Consider the following 26,196-nt stretch of genomic DNA (forward strand, 5'->3'; position numbering starts at 1 on the left):
TCCTTTAGGATGCCAAAAGAATGGTCAAGTCAATCTTGATGTTCAAAAGATAGCGTCGACGAGACATTAACGTTTTTCTTGTTCATGAAAGCATAATTTATTTTGTATTAAAGCTAAAATCCTATAATGAGCAAAATACACGGACTTATTAACATAGACATGAATATTCTTAGAACACGTTTCTTGAAATTATACTGTCAGGTAAAGAAGGGATCTTTCCAGAGGCTCAAAGGACCCACCTAACACACGAAAATAAAATTCTTAATTTACACTCTTTCAGTTTCACATGTATATCAAAATAAGCACAAGGTTGTAGATGCTACATATCAATAAATACACCTAATTGGAGAACAATCCTTGTCAGCCGGAATAGCTCAGTTGGGAGAGCGTTAGACTGAAGATCTAAAGGCCCCCGGTTCAATCCCGGGTTCCGGCACGGAACAATCCGGCGGCTGGCAGGATATTTTTTGCTACTCACCACTTTTGCAAGATAATCCAAAGACAGTTTTTACCATAGAATGAATAGATGTAGCTACATTAATGTCATGCACGTCAGATTTCAGAGACAACTAATACGATATACGAGAGAAGAAAACACACATTTGACAGATGAATGGCGCTGTCTTTCAAATCATGAACTGTCCGTAAATCTAACTTCAAGTTGGTAACGTTGAAGACGATCCTTTATGATGCCAAAAGTATGGTCAAGTCAATCTTGATGTTCAAAAGATAGCGTCGACGAGACATTAACGTTTTTCTTGTTCATGAAAGCATAATTTATTTTGTATTAAAGCTAAAATCCTATAATGAGCAAAATACACGGACTTATTAACATAGACATGAATATTCTTAGAACACGTTTTTTGAAATTATACTGTCAGGTAAAGAAGGGATCTTTCCAGAGACTCAAAGGACCCACCTAACACACGAAAATAAAATTCTTAATTTACACTCTTTCAGTTTCACATGTATATCAAAATAAGCACAAGGTTGTAGATGCTACATATCAATAAATACACCTAATTGGAGAACAATCCTTGTCAGCCGGAATAGCTCAGTTGGGAGAGCGTTAGACTGAAGATCTAAAGGCCCCCGGTTCAATCCCGGGTTCCGGCACGGAACAATCCGGCGGCTGGCAGGATATTTTTTGCTACTCACCACTTTTGCAAGATAATCCAAAGACAGTTTTTACCATAGAATGAATAGATGTAGCTACATTAATGTCATGCACGTCAGATTTCAGAGACAACTAATACGATATACGAGAGAAGAAAACACACATTTGACAGATGAATGGCGCTGTCTTTCAAATCATGAACTGTCCGTAAATCTAACTTCAAGTTGGTAACGTTGAAGACGATCCTTTATGATGCCAAAAGTATGGTCAAGTCAATCTTGATGTTCAAAAGATAGCGTCGACGAGACATTAACGTTTTTCTTGTTCATGAAAGCATAATTTATTTTGTATTAAAGCTAAAATCCTATAATGAGCAAAATACACGGACTTATTAACATAGACATGAATATTCTTAGAACACGTTTTTTGAAATTATACTGTCAGGTAAAGAAGGGATCTTTCCAGAGGCTCAAAGGACCCACCTAACACACGAAAATAAAATTCTTAATTTACACTCTTTCAGTTTCACATGTATATCAAAATAAGCACAAGGTTGTAGATGCTACATATCAATAAATACACCTAATTGGAGAACAATCCTTGTCAGCCGGAATAGCTCAGTTGGGAGAGCGTTAGACTGAAGATCTAAAGGCCCCCGGTTCAATCCCGGGTTCCGGCACGGAACAATCCGGCGGCTGGCAGGATATTTTTTGCTACTCACCACTTTTGCAAGATAATCCAAAGACAGTTTTTACCATAGAATGAATAGATGTAGCTACATTAATGTCATGCACGTCAGATTTCAGAGACAACTAATACGATATACGAGAGAAGAAAACACACATTTGACAGATGAATGGCGCTGTCTTTCAAATCATGAACTGTCCGTAAATCTAACTTCAAGTTGGTAACGTTGAAGACGATCCTTTATGATGCCAAAAGTATGGTCAAGTCAATCTTGATGTTCAAAAGATAGCGTCGACGAGACATTAACGTTTTTCTTGTTCATGAAAGCATAATTTATTTTGTATTAAAGCTAAAATCCTATAATGAGCAAAATACACGGACTTATTAACATAGACATGAATATTCTTAGAACACGTTTCTTGAAATTATACTGTCAGGTAAAGAAGGGATCTTTCCAGAGGCTCAAAGGACCCACCTAACACACGAAAATAAAATTCTTAATTTACACTCTTTCAGTTTCACATGTATATCAAAATAAGCACAAGGTTGTAGATGCTACATATCAATAAATACACCTAATTGGAGAACAATCCTTGTCAGCCGGAATAGCTCAGTTGGGAGAGCGTTAGACTGAAGATCTAAAGGCCCCCGGTTCAATCCCGGGTTCCGGCACGGAACAATCCGGCGGCTGGCAGGATATTTTTTGCTACTCACCACTTTTGCAAGATAATCCAAAGACAGTTTTTACCATAGAATGAATAGATGTAGCTACATTAATGTCATGCACGTCAGATTTCAGAGACAACTAATACGATATACGAGAGAAGAAAACACACATTTGACAGAAGAATGGCGCTGTCTTTCAAATCATGAACTGTCCGTAAATCTAACTTCAAGTTGGTAACGTTGAAGACGATCCTTTAGGATGCCAAAAGTATGGTCAAGTCAATCTTGATGTTCAAAAGATAGCGTCGACGAGACATTAACGTTTTTCTTGTTCATGAAAGCATAATTTATTTTGTATTAAAGCTAAAATCCTATAATGAGCAAAATACACGGACTTATTAACATAGACATGAATATTCTTAGAACACGTTTTTTGAAATTATACTGTCAGGTAAAGAAGGGATCTTTCCAGAGGCTCAAAGGACCCACCTAACACACGAAAATAAAATTCTTAATTTACACTCTTTCAGTTTCACATGTATATCAAAATAAGCACAAGGTTGTAGATGCTACATATCAATAAATACACCTAATTGGAGAACAATCCTTGTCAGCCGGAATAGCTCAGTTGGGAGAGCGTTAGACTGAAGATCTAAAGGCCCTCGGTTCAATCCCGGGTTCCGGCACGGAACAATCCGGCGGCTGGCAGGATATTTTTTGCTACTCACCACTTTTGCAAGATAATCCAAAGACAGTTTTTACCATAGAATGAATAGATGTAGCTACATTAATGTCATGCACGTACGTCAGATTTCAGAGACAACTAATACGATATACGAGAGAAGAAAACACACATTTGACAGATGAATGGCGCTGTCTTTCAAATCATGAACTGTCCGTAAATCTAACTTCAAGTTGGTAACGTTGAAGACGATCCTTTAGGATGCCAAAAGTATGGTCAAGTCAATCTTGATGTTCAAAAGATAGCGTCGACGAGACATTAACGTTTTTCTTGTTCATGAAAGCATAATTTATTTTGTATTAAAGCTAAAATCCTATAATGAGCAAAATACACGGACTTATTAACATAGACATGAATATTCTTAGAACACGTTTTTTGAAATTATACTGTCAGGTAAAGAAGGGATCTTTCCAGAGGCTCAAAGGACCCACCTAACACACGAAAATAAAATTCTTAATTTACACTCTTTCAGTTTCACATGTATATCAAAATAAGCACAAGGTTGTAGATGCTACATATCAATAAATACACCTAATTGGAGAACAATCCTTGTCAGCCGGAATAGCTCAGTTGGGAGAGCGTTAGACTGAAGATCTAAAGGCCCCCGGTTCAATCCCGGGTTCCGGCACGGAACAATCCGGCGGCTGGCAGGATATTTTTTGCTACTCACCACTTTTGCAAGATAATCCAAAGACAGTTTTTACCATAGAATGAATAGATGTAGCTACATTAATGTCATGCACGTCAGATTTCAGAGACAACTAATACGATATACGAGAGAAGAAAACACACATTTGACAGATGAATGGCGCTGTCTTTCAAATCATGAACTGTCCGTAAATCTAACTTCAAGTTGGTAACGTTGAAGACGATCCTTTAGGATGCCAAAAGTATGGTCAAGTCAATCTTGATGTTCAAAAGATAGCGTCGACGAGACATTAACGTTTTTCTTGTTCATGAAAGCATAATTTATTTTGTATTAAAGCTAAAATCCTATAATGAGCAAAATACACGGACTTATTAACATAGACATGAATATTCTTAGAACACGTTTTTTGAAATTATACTGTCAGGTAAAGAAGGGATCTTTCCAGAGGCTCAAAGGACCCACCTAACACACGAAAATAAAATTCTTAATTTACACTCTTTCAGTTTCACATGTATATCAAAATAAGCACAAGGTTGTAGATGCTACATATCAATAAATACACCTAATTGGAGAACAATCCTTGTCAGCCGGAATAGCTCAGTTGGGAGAGCGTTAGACTGAAGATCTAAAGGCCCCCGGTTCAATCCCGGGTTCCGGCACGGAACAATCCGGCGGCTGGCAGGATATTTTTTGCTACTCACCACTTTTGCAAGATAATCCAAAGACAGTTTTTACCATAGAATGAATAGATGTAGCTACATTAATGTCATGCACGTCAGATTTCAGAGACAACTAATACGATATACGAGAGAAGAAAACACACATTTGACAGATGAATGGCGCTGTCTTTCAAATCATGAACTGTCCGTAAATCTAACTTCAAGTTGGTAACGTTGAAGACGATCCTTTAGGATGCCAAAAGTATGGTCAAGTCAATCTTGATGTTCAAAAGATAGCGTCGACGAGACATTAACGTTTTTCTTGTTCATGAAAGCATAATTTATTTTGTATTAAAGCTAAAATCCTATAATGAGCAAAATACACGGACTTATTAACATAGACATGAATATTCTTAGAACACGTTTTTTGAAATTATACTGTCAGGTAAAGAAGGGATCTTTCCAGAGGCTCAAAGGACCCACCTAACACACGAAAATAAAATTCTTAATTTACACTCTTTCAGTTTCACATGTATATCAAAATAAGCACAAGGTTGTAGATGCTACATATCAATAAATACACCTAATTGGAGAACAATCCTTGTCAGCCGGAATAGCTCAGTTGGGAGAGCGTTAGACTGAAGGACAATAAGACTGTACAAACACTTAACTCTTTGATTTTTTCTTTGTATTCAGTGTAAGCTTTTTATAATTTTGAATGTATGAGCTGAATGGTTGATTAGAAAGAGATTGAATATAATAATAGGGATATGATGTTTTTTCTATAGAAAATGATATATATATAAGAATATGAGTATACACAAATTGATCATCAGACAATCATGTTCGTGACAAATATTTCACGCAATATAGCTAATGTTTTATTTATGATTCATTTCAGAGAAAGGACAATAACTAATGACAATGTTTTTATTTTTGTGTAATTGAAACTGTGATATGTATATACAAATTGTGAATATAATAAAGATAAAAAAAAAAAAAGAGCGTTAGACTGAAGATCTAAAGGCCCCCGGTTCAATCCCGGGTTCCGGCACGGAACAATCCGGCGGCTGGCAGGATATTTTTTGCTACTCACCACTTTTGCAAGATAATCCAAAGACAGTTTTTACCATAGAATGAATAGATGTAGCTACATTAATGTCATGCACGTCAGATTTCAGAGACAACTAATACGATATACGAGAGAAGAAAACACACATTTGACAGATGAATGGCGCTGTCTTTCAAATCATGAACTGTCCGTAAATCTAACTTCAAGTTGGTAACGTTGAAGACGATCCTTTATGATGCCAAAAGTATGGTCAAGTCAATCTTGATGTTCAAAAGATAGCGTCGACGAGACATTAACGTTTTTCTTGTTCATGAAAGCATAATTTATTTTGTATTAAAGCTAAAATCCTATAATGAGCAAAATACACGGACTTATTAACATAGACATGAATATTCTTAGAACACGTTTTTTGAAATTATACTGTCAGGTAAAGAAGGGATCTTTCCAGAGACTCAAAGGACCCACCTAACACACGAAAATAAAATTCTTAATTTACACTCTTTCAGTTTCACATGTATATCAAAATAAGCACAAGGTTGTAGATGCTACATATCAATAAATACACCTAATTGGAGAACAATCCTTGTCAGCCGGAATAGCTCAGTTGGGAGAGCGTTAGACTGAAGATCTAAAGGCCCCCGGTTCAATCCCGGGTTCCGGCACGGAACAATCCGGCGGCTGGCAGGATATTTTTTGCTACTCACCACTTTTGCAAGATAATCCAAAGACAGTTTTTACCATAGAATGAATAGATGTAGCTACATTAATGTCATGCACGTCAGATTTCAGAGACAACTAATACGATATACGAGAGAAGAAAACACACATTTGACAGATGAATGGCGCTGTCTTTCAAATCATGAACTGTCCGTAAATCTAACTTCAAGTTGGTAACGTTGAAGACGATCCTTTAGGATGCCAAAAGTATGGTCAAGTCAATCTTGATGTTCAAAAGATAGCGTCGACGAGACATTAACGTTTTTCTTGTTCATGAAAGCATAATTTATTTTGTATTAAAGCTAAAATCCTATAATGAGCAAAATACACGGACTTATTAACATAGACATGAATATTCTTAGAACACGTTTTTTGAAATTATACTGTCAGGTAAAGAAGGGATCTTTCCAGAGGCTCAAAGGACCCACCTAACACACGAAAATAAAATTCTTAATTTACACTCTTTCAGTTTCACATGTATATCAAAATAAGCACAAGGTTGTAGATGCTACATATCAATAAATACACCTAATTGGAGAACAATCCTTGTCAGCCGGAATAGCTCAGTTGGGAGAGCGTTAGACTGAAGGACAATAAGACTGTACAAACACTTAACTCTTTGATTTTTTCTTTGTATTCAGTGTAAGCTTTTTATAATTTTGAATGTATGAGCTGAATGGTTGATTAGAAAGAGATTGAATATAATAATAGGGATATGATGTTTTTTCTATAGAAAATGATATATATATAAGAATATGAGTATACACAAATTGATCATCAGACAATCATGTTCGTGACAAATATTTCACGCAATATAGCTAATGTTTTATTTATGATTCATTTCAGAGAAAGGACAATAACTAATGACAATGTTTTTATTTTTGTGTAATTGAAACTGTGATATGTATATACAAATTGTGAATATAATAAAGATAAAAAAAAAAAAAGAGCGTTAGACTGAAGATCTAAAGGCCCCCGGTTCAATCCCGGGTTCCGGCACGGAACAATCCGGCGGCTGGCAGGATATTTTTTGCTACTCACCACTTTTGCAAGATAATCCAAAGACAGTTTTTACCATAGAATGAATAGATGTAGCTACATTAATGTCATGCACGTCAGATTTCAGAGACAACTAATACGATATACGAGAGAAGAAAACACACATTTGACAGATGAATGGCGCTGTCTTTCAAATCATGAACTGTCCGTAAATCTAACTTCAAGTTGGTAACGTTGAAGACGATCCTTTATGATGCCAAAAGTATGGTCAAGTCAATCTTGATGTTCAAAAGATAGCGTCGACGAGACATTAACGTTTTTCTTGTTCATGAAAGCATAATTTATTTTGTATTAAAGCTAAAATCCTATAATGAGCAAAATACACGGACTTATTAACATAGACATGAATATTCTTAGAACACGTTTTTTGAAATTATACTGTCAGGTAAAGAAGGGATCTTTCCAGAGACTCAAAGGACCCACCTAACACACGAAAATAAAATTCTTAATTTACACTCTTTCAGTTTCACATGTATATCAAAATAAGCACAAGGTTGTAGATGCTACATATCAATAAATACACCTAATTGGAGAACAATCCTTGTCAGCCGGAATAGCTCAGTTGGGAGAGCGTTAGACTGAAGATCTAAAGGCCCCCGGTTCAATCCCGGGTTCCGGCACGGAACAATCCGGCGGCTGGCAGGATATTTTTTGCTACTCACCACTTTTGCAAGATAATCCAAAGACAGTTTTTACCATAGAATGAATAGATGTAGCTACATTAATGTCATGCACGTCAGATTTCAGAGACAACTAATACGATATACGAGAGAAGAAAACACACATTTGACAGATGAATGGCGCTGTCTTTCAAATCATGAACTGTCCGTAAATCTAACTTCAAGTTGGTAACGTTGAAGACGATCCTTTATGATGCCAAAAGTATGGTCAAGTCAATCTTGATGTTCAAAAGATAGCGTCGACGAGACATTAACGTTTTTCTTGTTCATGAAAGCATAATTTATTTTGTATTAAAGCTAAAATCCTATAATGAGCAAAATACACGGACTTATTAACATAGACATGAATATTCTTAGAACACGTTTTTTGAAATTATACTGTCAGGTAAAGAAGGGATCTTTCCAGAGACTCAAAGGACCCACCTAACACACGAAAATAAAATTCTTAATTTACACTCTTTCAGTTTCACATGTATATCAAAATAAGCACAAGGTTGTAGATGCTACATATCAATAAATACACCTAATTGGAGAACAATCCTTGTCAGCCGGAATAGCTCAGTTGGGAGAGCGTTAGACTGAAGATCTAAAGGCCCCCGGTTCAATCCCGGGTTCCGGCACGGAACAATCCGGCGGCTGGCAGGATATTTTTTGCTACTCACCACTTTTGCAAGATAATCCAAAGACAGTTTTTACCATAGAATGAATAGATGTAGCTACATTAATGTCATGCACGTCAGATTTCAGAGACAACTAATACGATATACGAGAGAAGAAAACACACATTTGACAGATGAATGGCGCTGTCTTTCAAATCATGAACTGTCCGTAAATCTAACTTCAAGTTGGTAACGTTGAAGACGATCCTTTATGATGCCAAAAGTATGGTCAAGTCAATCTTGATGTTCAAAAGATAGCGTCGACGAGACATTAACGTTTTTCTTGTTCATGAAAGCATAATTTATTTTGTATTAAAGCTAAAATCCTATAATGAGCAAAATACACGGACTTATTAACATAGACATGAATATTCTTAGAACACGTTTTTTGAAATTATACTGTCAGGTAAAGAAGGGATCTTTCCAGAGGCTCAAAGGACCCACCTAACACACGAAAATAAAATTCTTAATTTACACTCTTTCAGTTTCACATGTATATCAAAATAAGCACAAGGTTGTAGATGCTACATATCAATAAATACACCTAATTGGAGAACAATCCTTGTCAGCCGGAATAGCTCAGTTGGGAGAGCGTTAGACTGAAGATCTAAAGGCCCCCGGTTCAATCCCGGGTTCCGGCACGGAACAATCCGGCGGCTGGCAGGATATTTTTTGCTACTCACCACTTTTGCAAGATAATCCAAAGACAGTTTTTACCATAGAATGAATAGATGTAGCTACATTAATGTCATGCACGTCAGATTTCAGAGACAACTAATACGATATACGAGAGAAGAAAACACACATTTGACAGATGAATGGCGCTGTCTTTCAAATCATGAACTGTCCGTAAATCTAACTTCAAGTTGGTAACGTTGAAGACGATCCTTTATGATGCCAAAAGTATGGTCAAGTCAATCTTGATGTTCAAAAGATAGCGTCGACGAGACATTAACGTTTTTCTTGTTCATGAAAGCATAATTTATTTTGTATTAAAGCTAAAATCCTATAATGAGCAAAATACACGGACTTATTAACATAGACATGAATATTCTTAGAACACGTTTCTTGAAATTATACTGTCAGGTAAAGAAGGGATCTTTCCAGAGGCTCAAAGGACCCACCTAACACACGAAAATAAAATTCTTAATTTACACTCTTTCAGTTTCACATGTATATCAAAATAAGCACAAGGTTGTAGATGCTACATATCAATAAATACACCTAATTGGAGGATAATCCTTGTCAGCCGGAATAGCTCAGTTGGGAGAGCGTTAGACTGAAGATCTAAAGGCCCCCGGTTCAATCCCGGGTTCCGGCACGGAACAATCCGGCGGCTGGCAGGATATTTTTTGCTACTCACCACTTTTGCAAGATAATCCAAAGACAGTTTTTACCATAGAATGAATAGATGTAGCTACATTAATGTCATGCACGTCAGATTTCAGAGACAACTAATACGATATACGAGAGAAGAAAACACACATTTGACAGATGAATGGCGCTGTCTTTCAAATCATGAACTGTCCGTAAATCTAACTTCAAGTTGGTAACGTTGAAGACGATCCTTTATGATGCCAAAAGTATGGTCAAGTCAATCTTGATGTTCAAAAGATAGCGTCGACGAGACATTAACGTTTTTCTTGTTCATGAAAGCATAATTTATTTTGTGTTAAAGCTAAAATCCTATAATGAGCAAAATACACGGACTTATTAACATAGACATGAATATTCTTAGAACACGTTTTTTGAAATTATACTGTCAGGTAAAGAAGGGATCTTTCCAGAGGCTCAAAGGACCCACCTAACACACGAAAATAAAATTCTTAATTTACACTCTTTCAGTTTCACATGTATATCAAAATAAGCACAAGGTTGTAGATGCTACATATCAATAAATACACCTAATTGGAGAACAATCCTTGTCAGCCGGAATAGCTCAGTTGGGAGAGCGTTAGACTGAAGATCTAAAGGCCCCCGGTTGATCATACTGCTCAACGTCAACATATGTGGCCAAACACTGCATCATAATCTGCAACACAAAATAGGCAAGAACTTAGTGGCAATAGAAAAACCGGTACTATACCAACTTCAGAACAATAGCCTTTATAGCATTACAAAGCCTCAACCTAAACTGTATGTTACAGAAGAAAAAGGCGTCGAAAAACCAGAGAGTTCTCAACTACACCTCGTCTCAATCAACTGTAAACATATGTTTAAAGTTTATAGAAATTAACTGCAAAAAAAGAAACAAATAATCGTGTCAAATAAACATAAAAAAAACAAAGAGTTTTTACAACAGGGCCACCACCCTTGATTTCAGCCTTAACAATAGAAGAAAGTTGCAGAGAATCAAAAGACAACAATATATACTGCTGTTGCCTTTATTTTTACATTGTATTCCTGGATGCAAAATCAGCATTTTACACAGTTATACGTAGCCACATGCTTCATAGAATATTCGTGGTAGTGTGTTTTTCTATGTTGTGATGTTATACTGTTGTTTCAGAAAAGGGAGAAGGTTTGGTACCATTAAAACGTTTAATCCCGCTGCAAATGTTTGCACCTGTCCTAAGTCAGGAATCTGATTACAGTAGTTGTCGTCTGTTTATGTAGTTTATACGTGTTTCTCGTTTCTCGTTTTTATATAGATTAGACCGTTGGTTTTTCCGTTTGAATGGTTTTACACTAGTAATTTTTTGGGGCCCTTTATAGCTTGCTGTTCGGTGTGAGCCAGTGCTCCGTGTTGAAGGCCGTACCTTGACCTATAATGGTTTACTTTTATAAATTGTAACTTGGATGGAGAGTTGTCTCATTGGCACTCATACCACATCTTCCTATATCTATTGGTAGACCATTTTAGTTTGAAGATACTATTGACTATTTTTTGTTGATCAATTGCGGTGAATACCCTTATTCCTGGTCGTTTCATAAAAAGGGGGAGTATACTCAAGTGTACATAAATGTGTTAGGTGCATTCGGAAAATGTCTCTAGAAACTAGACGGCTAGGACAAAGGCGGAATTCAGATAGACTACCAAAATACATGAAAGATATATGAAGGTGTTAAAGAAAGAATGTGCAGTAAAGATAATTAATATACCAATTAGCGCATTTTCGGCTGCGAAAAATAATTTAAGCTGCGGAGAAAGTATGTGGAGTGGACTCCGTTTTGTCAATGGTATCAAATGAAACTGAAAGTTCGTATGTGATAATACAGATGTGAATGATATTAAAAGATTGACAAGAGGAATGAAAATGGATGAATATTTTTGTTAAAGTAATTTCTAATTTTCAGATATAGTAGTTCATTCATTTTTGAATTTGCCTGCATATGCTGAAAATGGTAAGAATAAGAAAACTTTATTTTGATTCGGCATAAGTTAAAAGACACAACACAAGCTCTAAGGAGCTTTTGACCGAATATAAAAACATTATACATAACATAAAAACAGTCTAATTTGGCATATAAAACAACCTGTAATACGAAGTTAAATCTCACTTACATAGCATGCAATAAAAATTTAGCAACAAATTTAAAATGAAATAAAACATGCTAGACCAGAGCAACCATGCAAAAGCAACATAAATAATAAACATCTCAAGAATTATCTGCAAGCAGAACAGCGACATTTCAAACCGTTCCAGGACTGAACAAGACTTTTAAAATGTAAAAAACTATTTTCAGTCCTGAAATGGTTTGGAAGGCTGTTCCATAAAGTAGCGGCAGCAAATTTGAAAGATTTTTTACCGTAACGGTGTAACTTTGGCTATTGATTTACATACTATATCTCTAATACAAACATTCATTTAAAATGTGTTGATTTACTTTATAAAGATTTCCAAAGGCTTTACGCAACTTTGACGAAAATCTATAACATCTAATATCTTTTTCCTAGATTAAATCATTTGATCGCAATTTTCTAAAGTAAGTTTTGATTCTACTGCTTTACGAAAATAGTTATTTGACATACTAGCATTCACGTCATTTGGTCTCTGGTATATAGGTGTCACATTGGATATGATGTTGTTCTTTTATATAGGTATTAACTAGAGATCGGCATACGATTTATATACTATATATCTAATATAAATATACACAGAAATTTGGAATCCTCTGGCTTTATTTAGTAGTGCCTATAAATATTTTGATCGCTAACCACCTTCTTTTCTTTTCGTAATTTTATTACATATAGATCAAAAAGCCACATTTGGCATGGAACATCCAGAATATTTACATACCTGAAAGAATACTTAGATTTTTTGACACTCACCAAATTTTGTAAGCACACAGGAGCTATATTATTTATAATCTTAAAAGTTTCTAGAGCCATTGTTCTAATCCGTCTGATCTGCAAGGAGGGCACCTTAGCTTTAAGTAAGAGGTCCTCGTAGGGGCTGGTAAAATCCTCATATACAAAACGGAGTGCTCTTTCCTGCACCTTTTCTAATTTATTGGAATTTTTATCAGTGCAAAAATGCCATGCCAAAGGACAAAAATAAAAATTACTAAGAATAAAAGTATGAAAAATAGTAAGTTTACTAAGTATATCCAAAAATGAGCCCAAACGTTTTAAAACATTTAATTGCTGTGATGCCCTCCTACAGATTGAGCTGATATGAACATCAAAATTTAACTGATAGTCAAATTTCAATGCCTAATAATTTTACTGTTTTTTCACATGTAAGGTTCGAGTTTTGAATATGTATAGATGGGTTTTGTTCAAAGGTCTTTTTGCCAACAGCCAAAACTTGAAACTTGTCGGGTTTTGCTTGCTTTTTATTCACCCGGAACCACTCAATAAGTATTTTTGACTCAGATTCCAAAGTTGAAATTAATAAATCAAAATCTGGAGTACAGAAAGACAGAGTATTGTCATCTGCATAGTTATATAAACTAACATTTTTAACAAAAAGAAAAATATCATTTATAAATATGTTAAACAACAATAGCCCTAGTATAGAACCCTGTGGTACGCCTTATTGGATGTCAGCCCAACCACTCAGAACATTGTTGACTTTAATTTGTTGTTTACGATTAGATAAATAGGACTTTAAAAGAGCAACTGCATGGGGGGATACACAATATGCTGATAATTTATCTAGCAAGATATTGTGAGGCAGGCAGTCAACAGCCTTAGAAAGATCCATTAATACCGCTACAATGTACTGGTTTTATCAAGAGCTGCACGCCAATCTTCTAACACTCTGAGAAGTGTGGTCTGACATCCATGTCCAAGTCTAAATGCACACAAAAAAGGATTGAATATTTTATCAAAGTATTCAGTTAGTTGAATTTCATATATTTTTTCAAAAATTTTAGAAAATATGGGTAAGACACTTACTGGTCTATAGTTTGTTTTTAATAATGGGTCACTCTTTTTATGAAGGGGGGTCACTTGGGCTTCTTTAAGTTTATCAGGGAAACAGTTATTTTCAATTGACAAATTTACAAGAGTTGTCAGCTGTGGTGCAATATAAGATTTACAATTTTTTACTATTTTTGCTGGAATACCATCAGCTCCTGTAGCCTTCTTGATGTTTATTTTATTCAATATTTTATTGACATTTTGCGTTAGATACTTTCTTAAATTCAAAGTCAGAAACATGCTTTCTGTTACTCAAAATTTCTTTTATACTTGGGTGATTTGAGGGGTCATATACCACATCTGCTCCAATTTTGTCTGCTACTGTGGAGAAAAAATTATTAAAAACATTTGAAACTTCATTTGGACTATTTACAATTTTGTCATTTTCACACAATAAGATTTTTTGTTCTCCACAGTTCACCTTTTTTGAGAAAAATGGTTTGACTGTTTTCCAAAACTCGCATGATTTTGACCCAAACAGAGCAACGTTCTAATAAGTATACTTTTATTGATTTTCTCTTTATCTTAGTTACCAAACTTCTTTGTTTTCTAAATTTCTCCCAATTTTTGTCACTCCGGTTTTTAGTATATTGTGAATAAAGCATTTGTTTTCTATATATGGCCCCTCTCAGTTCTTTATTCATACATGGCAGTGGTTTTCTTCTTTGACACCTAGATTTGACAGGTGCATGTTTATTTAATATATTTTTTAAATCTTTTTCATAATCATCATAAATACTATTTAAATCTTTCTCAGTACAGTTTTCTGAAATCTTTATTTTCTGTAAATCATTTGTAAATTGGTCAATATCAAAAGTTTTGTAACTTCTATATGTTACGTCCCTGCATTTTTGTGCAGGTAAATTCCCTTTCACAACTGTAGAAATAATATTGTGACAGTCACTAACACCATTTGGACTATTTGTTGTTTTAAAACACAAATTCTTTTTACTTGTAATAATAACATCCACAAGGGATGGGTTACAATGGTGTGATAATGGATAAATTAAAAGAGAAAAACTGCACATTACATTCACCCGTATATTGTACAAATGCTCAAATGATAAAGAGCAGGATGGTGACTTTGCACATGGGCATGATATAGAAAATAATTCCAAAATGGAAGTTCAACTAGAAGTACACCATGTAAGTCTGGACATGGGTGGCGTTGATAGAGGAAAGACTTATACAAAAGGAAATGGTGTTACCAGTGAAGACAGAATTGGTGAATCTGATGCCAATGGTTACAGTTTCCGGGGATATTATCGAAAGGATAATAACAAAGAACCAAGATCCCGCCGATGATAGAGATCACAGTAATACAAAGAACAAAGAATGCGTTGATGATAAAGATCGCAGTGGTGCAAAGAATAAATACGCATCGATGAAAAAAGTCGCAGTGGCGTAAAAAAAAACATAGAACGCGCCGATGAAAAAGAACAGCAAAGACAGATAGATGATGATAGTGAAACTGAAACTGAAGAGACAGACAAACAAAAATTATATGATAATGAAAGTGATATCGAAATTGTAATCGAAAATTGTGCAAGATGGAAATATTTAAAAAAAAAATGCTCTTTGTCTCATTGTGATCTATATCATCGGTGCGATCTTGGTTCTCTGTTACTATCCGCTCGATAATATCCCCAGAAGAACTGTCACCATCGTCATCAGATTCACAAGTTCTGTCTTCACTGGTTGTTACAAGAGACATTCTGCGATGAAAGTTTTGTAACCAATTTATATGACATGTTTAAAGGTAAAGTTTTTCATAGTAACAGTAATCAATTGAGGAAAGGTGTTGCAATACATGTTAGTCAAAAATATAAAAACAATATTACTAAAGTGTGTATAATGATAAAGATGGTAGATTTTCACATGTGAAGTTTGAAAATGAAGGTAATGTTTACAATATAATTAATGTTTATGGTCACAATGTAGTAAAAGGAAAGAGTGATTTTTTTAATATATATTTTTAGATAATTAAATGCAACAATATGATAATATTATTATGTCTGGAGATTGGAATTCAACTTTTTCAAAGTTGAATAGGGCTAGTTAAACAGAAGACAAAGATGATATTGATTAAAAAACGTTGTGTAATTTGATTATTAATAATAATGTGTATGATCTATGGTGTCGGAGAAATCCTGATTGTAAAATTTTTTCAAGGAAGCGTGTTTGTAATTTATATTTGCAGCAATCAAGAATTGATTATTTTTTAATCTGTAGAAATGTATCACAATATGTACAATACATCAGATATATACTTCTTTTAGCAATCATGCCTTTCTAGAAATGAAATTTATTTTCGACAATGTAAAAGAGGTCCAGTGTTTGGATCCTTTAGATAATGACGAGTATGCTTCAAAGGTTATCAAGATTATCGAAGAGAGTAAATATTGTCATCTTTTTGAAACAGAGACATTAAAATGGTGTAACAATTTGAAGTATCAGATCAAAACGTTTTCATAAGGTTTAGCAAGAGAACAACGAAAGAAAAAAATGCTGAGTATTATACTTTAAAAAATCAAATTGAAAGAATATGTAAAAATAAATTGCAGAAGGTGACAACGTTAATAAAGAGCAATATGAAAATTTGAAATTAGAATTGAGTGTTTTAGAGGAGTTTTCAAAGTGTAACAGTGCTTATACATGTATCAATATCAAAAGCATAATGGGCTTCAGAGAATGATAGGTGTACCAAATTTTTTTTTTTTAATTTAGAGAAACATAAACAGGAAGTGAACTGTATAAAAGACCTTTTATGATAGTGAAAACAATATAGTATTAAATACGGAAAAGTTGTTAGAATTACATTATCAGTTTTATCACAAGTTGTACTCTTGTATAGAAACAAAGGAACTTGAATTATTGCAAAGTGTAACTGTAATGATCAAGAAATATGTGACAGTGGTATTTCGATTAATGCGATTTTTTAACTGTAAATAAAATGGCAAAGAATAAGAGTCCAGGTTCAGATGGATTAACCATGTAGTTTTTGAGAAATTTTAATGGTTGACATTTTATTGAATTTTGTAGTTATGTTTGAACATTTTTTAAACGACCAAGTACAAATACGATTGATGATTGAAACTTATAGACAACGCTTATTGTGTACCCCTGGGAAATGTAAAAAGTTTACAAATTAAGGGGGAACGAAGAGATCGTTCGAGTAATGATTTTACGGAAAAAATGCCCTGCCCTATTCAAAACTGCAGGAAACACTAATAAAGACACCAGGTCTTCCCCTTAGTACAAGTAGATCAAAATTTTAGACTATCACTTACATATGACAGTTGGACCAGGATAGTCAAAACCCCGAGTTTTATTAGTATTGCCCAGCCAAGTGATCAATGATTCTAGTGTTACCGGGTTTTACCTGGAAATACTTGGCAAAACTAGGTAATATGAAATACTGGCATTAATCTTAAAGAGGATTCAGTAGTAAATCAAAAATGCAATACATAAAGATATATATAAGACATGGCATTTTGATTTATAATTTCATTTATTTGAGACTCTTATTATAAATTGTACACATAGAATGAATAAATAAAATAAATCTGAGAAAGCATTAGTCCAACAACTATACGACGTACATGAAGACACAAAGACAAATATGAAAACCTTTTTCAATAATATTTATAGATAATTCTATAAATCTGTTGAATTGACATTCTGTCTAAATTGGTCAAACTGTTAACATAAAGCCGAAGTATTCAATTTGTTTGTTTTTAGTATATAACAAGTGTGGACACAGATGAATGTGGATAGTATGTTTGGATGTTTGACAGTGTTTTATGTGACAAAAGGAGTTCTATGTTTTCCTATATGGTGTTATTAACTGTGTTGCACGATGACAACCAACCTGAGCATGAGGAGTGTTGTTTATTTAATATTTAGATTTTATGTTCAAGAGGGCATGGAAGAGACACTAATTGCATTAATGACCAAATGATTATGATAGAATATTTTCCACATCTTTGATTTTGGATACATTTTGTAGCTAGGGGAGCAACACATAATAGGTTCATTTTTTCATGTGATTTTTTTTAAATGGGAGATGATATCTGAGAACATGATATCAGGAGGCTGTAATTCAGTGGTTGGCGTTTGTCTATGTGTTACATAATATTTGTTTTTCGTTTATTTTGTGTACATAAATAACATAAATGACTATGCGATATGGGCTTTGCTCATTGTTGAAGGCTGTAAGGTGACCTGTAGTTGTTAATTTCTGTGTCATTTTGGTCTGTTGTGGAGAATTGTCTCATTGGCAATCATACCACATCTTTTTTATATGTATTTGCTCACTATTTGTATGGTTCTATTTATATTACTTTGTGGTGGATTGTCAGTATCATTAGTAAAATATTTTGTTAAAATGTCGAAATTGTTTCTCAGATTAGAAGACATTTATTGGTTTTTAGTAATGAAAATGCCTGACATGATGCTTGGGGCTAGATGAGCTAGAAAGTAAACTTCTGTGTTGTTTTTTATCAATTCTTTGATAACATCTCCTCCAAAGCTGCCCGAAGCAAAAAAAAGTTTTGACCAATATGAAAACGATATCAACAAAAAAACCTTTGTGAGCATGCTTCAAAGACTCATAACTGCTCCAAAAGTAATCTGATAGAATTTCAAGCATGTCAAGTGGGTATTATGAAAATCTTCTAATATGTCTAAATATCAAAAAAGTTATAGTATTCAATATGAAAAAGGTATTGCAAAATTATTCTCCTTTCAATTTTTTTGGTTATATGGATACAAATATAAGTGATACCAATACAGTATTTGTTGTGGTATGAAAGTGTAGTAATTAACATTTACTGTAACAATGTTAATTCACACAAATTAAGAAATAAACAAATGAATGAAAAATGTTGAACATGTACAATGAAATATAGTTTTAGAAATCAATTAGGCCAGATAGGCCTTATAAATTTTTTTTTTTTTTTTTAACATACTGAATGACCATTTACACTCAGGACCGAGTCATCAGTAGGCAGTACAAATGTATTAAAACAACCTAGCATCATATTGCTAGTAGCGAGTGTAGCATTGTCAGGTAAATTTGTTCTTTTTTTAAAATTTGGTTAAAGGACAAAAAATATTTGGTTCAAATCATAATAAAATGCTTTTATCTCCTTATTACTTACATTGTACATAGAATGGATACTACCCTGACAAATCCTTGTACATGAGAGTTGTCTGTCAAATCTTTATTTCACAAAGAATGAATTGCATAACAATGAACTGAGCTCAAAGCAAAGCACTTTAATAATACACTTAGACAAAGAGCTCAATCCAGTGGTATACTTTGTACTACAGGTCCTTCATGAACATCCTATCCACCAAAACCATATCTCACAAACATGCCATACTACATGTACATGGTTCGATCAGAAGTCCTGAAAAAGATATGAATTTTATTATCATATTTTAATTATACATACACAGGTTAAAAGTTATATACTCCAATGGCAGTCTTTCCTGCTAAAATGTCATGTGTAGAATGTGATATACCATTTTTGGGTCTATATGGGTACTGTCCTTTATATTCATTAGGTCATTTTGACACAACAAAATATATAGAAAATGTTAACTTTGATCTGGAAATTGAGTTCTTTTTCGCAAAATAAACCCACTAAAACTAAACTTTGAATGCAAAAGACCCCTAAATGGCTAACAGATATTGCTATAAAGAATAGTCCATGATAATTATTGTTATTAAAGAGTTCATGAAATGTACACTGATTCTGTCAGTTGAATGGACTAGAATGAGATAAGTTATATAAACATAAAGGTTTTTTCAACAGTTGTGGTGTAAATTAAATCAGTTTTATTTTATGGTTGACATATTTAAGTATATATGTAGACCATTGGCTTTTCAACACATTGATATTTTACAATATCGATTATCTATTTAGTGTTATATTGTTGGTATTTTTCACCTTCCTAAAACAGTTTTAGTGCAACATGAACGCAAGCTTAATAGATCTTGATAGGGTGTCCTCATATATTTTGACGTTGGTGAAAAATTTTGGTTGACATATGTATCCTCTTCTCATCGTTTTTCGTGCTATTAAGAATGCATACTGTCGTCACAATTTCCATTGAAAAGGCATGCATAGTACAAATTCATATGACGAACGAAAACATATGATCTGACCATATACATGTACATGTATGTATAGGTTATCAGCTTTTCTACACATATTAGCCAGTAAGCCACATTGAACCTTTTATTGCGAGTGAGTGCAGCTAATGAGCTAAAATGAATCAAATCGTGTCCTCAGTGGTGGATATTTTAAGGGATCTATATGAAGAAAACCTGATCATCTGTTTATCGTTCTATAACTGGCTTTTTCACCTCCCTAACTTGGCCTAAGACAGTTTTTACAGACGAAAGCAAGCTTGATAACTACTCCTCACACACATGTATAGATTATCGGCTTTTCTACACGAGTCATGAATATCGTAAAATGTTAGCCAGTGAGCACGCCCGCAATGAACCTTTTTAGCGAGTGAGCCCAGCTAATGAGCTAAAATGAATCAAATTGTGTACTCAGTCACAGTTGGTGATATTTTAAGGTATCTACACAAAGAAAACCTGCTTATATAAATCTCAGTGGCGGATCCACAACTTTTCATAAAAGGGGGGTGGCCGCTGACTGACCCAAGGGTTGCCCACTCCCGTCATGCTTCCCCAGTGGCTGATCCGGGGGACGGTTCCGAGGGTTGGAACCCCCCCTTTTTTGGACGATCAATGCATTTGAATGGGGACACATAGTTGGAACAACCCCCCCCCCCCCCCCCCACCCTTTGTCCCGAGTTGGGAACCCCCCTTTTATAAAATGGCTGGATCCGCCCCTGCTTCCCTATAAAATCAACAAAATTTTCCCCACCCCCTGGATCCGTCTATGTAACTGTTTATCGTTCTGCGTAATACTGGCTTTTTCACCTCCCTTACTTGGCCCTAGACAGTTGCTTATCTGTTTATCGTTCTGTCACTGGCTTTTTTTAGACTAGAGACTTCATGTGTACAAACCTGACGTCAAACTCGTGTACTATAAAAGAAGAGACAAATAATTTCACATTAAATCCTGTAACATTACATCCAAAGATAATTACAATCCAAAGTAAATTATATTACGATGTCAATGGACTAAATTCCCGCGCAAATGTCATCACTGGGATAGGCCAAAACGAATTTTAGGTTTAAGTATCATTCACATTCCGATCAATTTACTCAGTTAAATAAAATATATGTGTTAACTATTTTTATATTGGTTTTGAATTTAGTTAATCTATCAGAAAAAAGGATTTATTTCTCGCAGATAGCCCTCAATACTATACACCAACTCGACACTAAAGCTATAAAACCCTAAAACATAATAGTATATGGAATCGTCCAAACGGATTACCTAATATTGATACAGGTGAAGTATGTAGATTCAGAATTGTGTACACAGAAATAAAGCCCTATGGTGAAAACAATAACACAACTGTATAAAATCATTGTTTATTAAATTTGCTTGCATAAGAACCATGAAGTTAAAATTTATAACGATTACGTTTATCCTGTCAACCCCTTTTCTTCATTGCATCAAGGCTTCCGTTGCTTTACATCGAGCAGCAATTCAACCAATCGGGGAATGTTAAGTTGGGACATACCTCTATTTTTGGAAGCGTGATCTTTACATCGAGGCTTGCGTTGCTTTACACCGAGGCCACAGTAGTTCGACCAATCGGGGAATGTTTATTTGGGGCATGTGACCTATTGAACTGCAGGTTTTATAATATTTTAATCGAAATTGTAGAAAAATGAAATGTTGTTAGTACATACAAAACAGAAAATGATGAATACTTTTAGTAAAAGATAAATTGGATCCGGGTTCTGTGTATTCACATCATTTGTACAACTCTCCTTACTGATGCCATTTTTTGGAATTTCTGTGACCTAAATGGTTCGCGAAAATTAATATTTTATTATATATATAGTAACTAAAATAAACAAATAATCATGTATAAGGAAAATGAATTTTCAACAGTTTTTGTTCATTGCTAAAAAAATGTTTATTAAGTTTAAGCATACGTATAACTACTTGTTATAATTATTGACCAAGCAAGTCGATATGTGTCATTTTAATCTGCAGGGCTCGGGTGACCCTACTCAGGGGCGGATCCAGCCATTTATAAAAGGGGGGGGGGGGGGGGGGTTCCTAACCCAGGATAAAGGGGGAGGGGGGGTTCCAACTATATGTCCCCATTCAAATGCATTGATCGTCAAAAAAGGGGGGGTTCCAACCCCCGGAACCCCCCTCCCCCTGGATCCACCACTGCTACTTGGCCCGAATGACGTAGGAGTTCGGGTTAATGGGTCATCCCGACTGTACAGATTAAATGATATATACCGATTTGATTGGTCAATAACTGTTTTAACACATGACGCCATCAATTTACATAAACGTTTTGAAAATATTCGGATGATATTTAACCACGTCTCCTGGGAAAGTTTTCTTGAAGGGTAAAGAAAGGGAAAAATATGCATTTAGGTTGTAAAAGGTTGGTAGCTTTTAAATTATAACTTTTTGATATTCAGGTTTTCTCCTATTAAATTGTTACAGTATTTGGAGAATTGTGTTTTAATGGCAGATCTTTGATTTTTTTCTGTTAAATTTTTTCACAATTTTCATATATATTCGTGTCGATCATATCAAATCAAATAAGTATTCTTTAAGTCGGCAAGATAAATAACAATACAACATAAGCTCTGAGTTAGCTTTTGAACAGTCAAAAACGATTTAGAACTTGTCATAGTGTTTAGACAACTGTCTTTTGTTGAACACTATATGTTGCCATCTAGATGTGTTTACTAGGTTGCTTTTTTGTCGTTTTGTTGCAGTCTTATTGGCGGATAACCACTTTCTAAAGTTGTAGTTCTATTTTGCTGTACTTTAAATCGGTGTATGGCAAATCATAAATAATAGGGTTATTGGGTATAGATTATTTGTTTTTCTTTCCCTCAAGAATATGCCCAGAGGAAGATTAATCGAAGAGAGATGTACTTAAATTTATCATTGACCATCTATGTTGTAATTGCCAGGTCATTGATGGATTCAAAGAGGGGGCGAAGAGGGCGTGTATTACGCCCTTATGCCTTTGAAAAATCCTGGAACCGCCCCTAAAGATAAGAGTACATTCGAACTGTGTAGTATATCGGAGGTAGTTAATGCACACCTTGGCTGTGCATTTTCCTTATTATAGCACAGTAAGAACAAAGAGATTTTGTCTTTGTCATGTGTTAACACTAATCAATGATTGATTGATTGTTGGTTGCTTTACTAATAAATGAGTATTTATTAAGATTATAATACAGTTTTGTTTATTCTAAAATTGTCCATGACATGTCCCCTTAGAGTGTTTATTTAGCAATACAATTGTTTAACAAATAAATTTTACAATTCACTAATTCACTGCAATAAAATGCATTTTTTTTAAAGTGTGGATTATTCATACAAAGTTTGGAAATAAACAAGGAATCCCAAAATGTGCAAAACTTAATTGCGTTCTGTCTGCATAGAATTATTGGAGAAAAGCCAAAAGTCAATCAATTGATATATTTTGTGCATGTACTGAATATTTTTACTACATCTTCCTTTAGATATTACATCTATTAGATTTAATTTACTTGTCTTTTTTCGAGATCTCCATGTAGTTTGTTAAGAGCCAGTCTGCCAGAAAACCATGCAATATGCTCCAAATGCAATGTAATCATATTAAAGTGAAATTTTGCATACATGATACCTTCATGGCAACTACTCTCTGTGCAAAATATTTTTTGAAAATATTTAATGGTAGTCTCTCTATAGAGCGCCATCTATATATAGCCATTTATGGTCAAAATAAGGCTGAAAATTAGGCAATTTCAGCAGTTTTGAGCTGACAATTATCAGTGTTTATCATTATGCTACTGTTTTATTGGTAAGAGTATATGTTGTAATACTGTATTTTAACTGACAAAATATGTTAATACCTGAGGTTAAATAATTTTCCGATATTTGCTCATTCTGGTCTAAATATTGGCAGTTTTACGAAACTGCCAAAATGATGAAATTTGCAAATTTTTAAAAGTGCGTATTTTCTAAAGTGGCAAAAATATTTGAATGCTATTTATTTTTTCTAAAACCCTAATTATATATCTAAAAAAAAATAAAAAAAGTGTGTATTATTCAAGTTATGGCCGATATCAATATTATCATTTTAATGATAAGTTACAAAGTATATCACTGGATTGAGCTCTCTGTCTAAATGTATTATAATTTAAGTTCTTTGCATTCGGGTTCAGTTTATTGTTATGCATTTTTATACATTCTGTATGGAACTATGAACTGAAAACAGACAAACCATAACTACATGTCATGATGATGCATGCAACATGTACAAATTGTAAGGTAAGATATGGTTGAAACATTTTGCATAATATAATAATCTCTTTAGAGCTAATTTCCTTATGCTTGTAGATTAAGACTTTGGTTGGCTTGCTTGCTTTGTTTGTATACATCTTTGATCAAGCATTGTAATTAAGATTGACATCTGCGAACAATATAAATAGGCAGAGTTAAACCTGTTTATCAAATGATCAAATTTAACTATAATGTATGCAGGTTTAACTCCGCCTATTTATATCGTTTGCAGATGTCAATTTTAATTACAATGCTTGAGCAAACGCTTACACAAACAAAGATACAAGCTTTAGGAAACTAGCTCTAACAACTGCCAGCACATGATACTATTAAAGCAAAACATTAACTGATAAGGGTGATTAAAGCATTTGATGGATATTTCCATTTCAATCAAACATTCTTCATCTTTCAGACAGCCAAATAAAAGAAAGCAAAATTAAATACACAAAACAAACCAATAATTGCAATACGATGCATGGTGTTTTATGCGCACATTTTAACCATCTTTATTGCCTACTGAAGAGTCTTAAGAACAAATGGTCGTTCATTTATACATCATATTTATGCAGAGGGACGAAACTCACAAGACCAGATAGACTTCTAAAATTATATATTACGTTATAACTTTTATCATTCATATTTGTTAATTTCTATATTTGTTTTAATAATAGCACTGCTCTATTTTTCATGATGTAAAAACATTAAAATCCAAATCATGCCCCTATAGGCACTAGGGAGTTCCTCTACTAATTTTGAGCTCTAGTGCACCCAAAACAAACATTGTCACTGGGAAGGAATAGTAGTTTACCATAGCTGTATTTGGCAAAATCTGTGTGTCCTCAATTCACTTTAACTTTGGCCTTTTGCTTTTTGGATTCGAGCGTCACTAACGAGTCTTCTGAAGACGAAACATGCGTCTGGCGTACAAACTTATAAGCCTTGTGTCTTTGGTGCGTTTTTTTACCATACAATCAGTTTGGAAATCCATACACATACAAAAAATGTAACTTCTTCAAATGATGAACATTATAAGCAAATATTGAATAAATTACATTATCATAGTTTGATTTTGATAAACATTGAACAAAAATGGAATAAAAGAAGATGAAAAAAATATATATGAATATTTAAACCTGATAATTATTTATGAGCTTTCTCAAAGTTTAGCACTACTTTATTGAAAGAAACAGTTTCTGTTGGTAAAAGTTATATCAAAGACACATCATTATCTATCCCAGATTTAGCTCATGGGCCTTGGAACATTATTTTGTTTCCAGTGTTTTCATTCTATAGAGAGTATGTAACGTTCCTTAATAACATTCCCGAGCCCTGTGTTTAAAGATGGAACGGCAGCTGACTCTATGGAAGTTTTTCTTAGAAAAACCAGAAAGCTTCACTTCACATGATGTTATGTTCATAAATGACCGTATAGACATTTCTTAAGCAATTACAAAATTTCGACAAGTGGTTGTCTCTTTCAGGCAAGTAATTTTTGTATGGTTACTCTACCAAATTGATCTGTGTCCACACTTGTACATATGTAAATAAATTTACTCTAAAAAATGTGTTAAGAGCCTAAACACTTTCCTAAACACATTTATGAAACCGATTTTTGACATGTTTTAAATCTAAACATGTTTAATATTTAA

The 26,196-nt window shown here is 34.1% G+C and overlaps 11 non-coding genes across 11 annotated transcripts; all 11 read left to right on the top strand.

Annotated features, from left to right (window-relative positions):
• The first annotated feature begins 363 nt into the window (after positions 1-363).
• Trnaf-gaa (transfer RNA phenylalanine (anticodon GAA)) lies at positions 364-436 on the top strand. Its single transcript has one exon. It is a non-coding gene; the product is annotated as a tRNA-Phe (tRNA).
• Positions 437-1,043: 607 nt separating this feature from the next.
• Positions 1,044-1,116, top strand: Trnaf-gaa (transfer RNA phenylalanine (anticodon GAA)). The gene has a single exon. It is a non-coding gene; the product is annotated as a tRNA-Phe (tRNA).
• A 607-nt stretch (positions 1,117-1,723) lies between these two features.
• On the top strand, positions 1,724-1,796 carry Trnaf-gaa (transfer RNA phenylalanine (anticodon GAA)). The gene has a single exon. It is a non-coding gene; the product is annotated as a tRNA-Phe (tRNA).
• A 607-nt stretch (positions 1,797-2,403) lies between these two features.
• On the top strand, positions 2,404-2,476 carry Trnaf-gaa (transfer RNA phenylalanine (anticodon GAA)). Its single transcript has one exon. It is a non-coding gene; the product is annotated as a tRNA-Phe (tRNA).
• A 1,291-nt stretch (positions 2,477-3,767) lies between these two features.
• Positions 3,768-3,840, top strand: Trnaf-gaa (transfer RNA phenylalanine (anticodon GAA)). Its single transcript has one exon. It is a non-coding gene; the product is annotated as a tRNA-Phe (tRNA).
• Positions 3,841-4,447: 607 nt separating this feature from the next.
• Positions 4,448-4,520, top strand: Trnaf-gaa (transfer RNA phenylalanine (anticodon GAA)). The gene has a single exon. It is a non-coding gene; the product is annotated as a tRNA-Phe (tRNA).
• A 1,661-nt stretch (positions 4,521-6,181) lies between these two features.
• Trnaf-gaa (transfer RNA phenylalanine (anticodon GAA)) lies at positions 6,182-6,254 on the top strand. Its single transcript has one exon. It is a non-coding gene; the product is annotated as a tRNA-Phe (tRNA).
• A 1,661-nt stretch (positions 6,255-7,915) lies between these two features.
• On the top strand, positions 7,916-7,988 carry Trnaf-gaa (transfer RNA phenylalanine (anticodon GAA)). The gene has a single exon. It is a non-coding gene; the product is annotated as a tRNA-Phe (tRNA).
• Positions 7,989-8,595: 607 nt separating this feature from the next.
• Trnaf-gaa (transfer RNA phenylalanine (anticodon GAA)) lies at positions 8,596-8,668 on the top strand. The gene has a single exon. It is a non-coding gene; the product is annotated as a tRNA-Phe (tRNA).
• Positions 8,669-9,275: 607 nt separating this feature from the next.
• Trnaf-gaa (transfer RNA phenylalanine (anticodon GAA)) lies at positions 9,276-9,348 on the top strand. The gene has a single exon. It is a non-coding gene; the product is annotated as a tRNA-Phe (tRNA).
• Positions 9,349-9,955: 607 nt separating this feature from the next.
• Positions 9,956-10,028, top strand: Trnaf-gaa (transfer RNA phenylalanine (anticodon GAA)). The gene has a single exon. It is a non-coding gene; the product is annotated as a tRNA-Phe (tRNA).
• Positions 10,029-26,196: the final 16,168 nt, after the last annotated feature.

The sequence above is a fragment of the Mytilus californianus genome, unplaced genomic scaffold (assembly GCF_021869535.1).
Source record: "Mytilus californianus isolate M0D057914Y unplaced genomic scaffold, xbMytCali1.0.p SCAF_14, whole genome shotgun sequence".
Taxonomy (NCBI): Eukaryota; Metazoa; Mollusca; class Bivalvia; order Mytilida; family Mytilidae; genus Mytilus; species Mytilus californianus.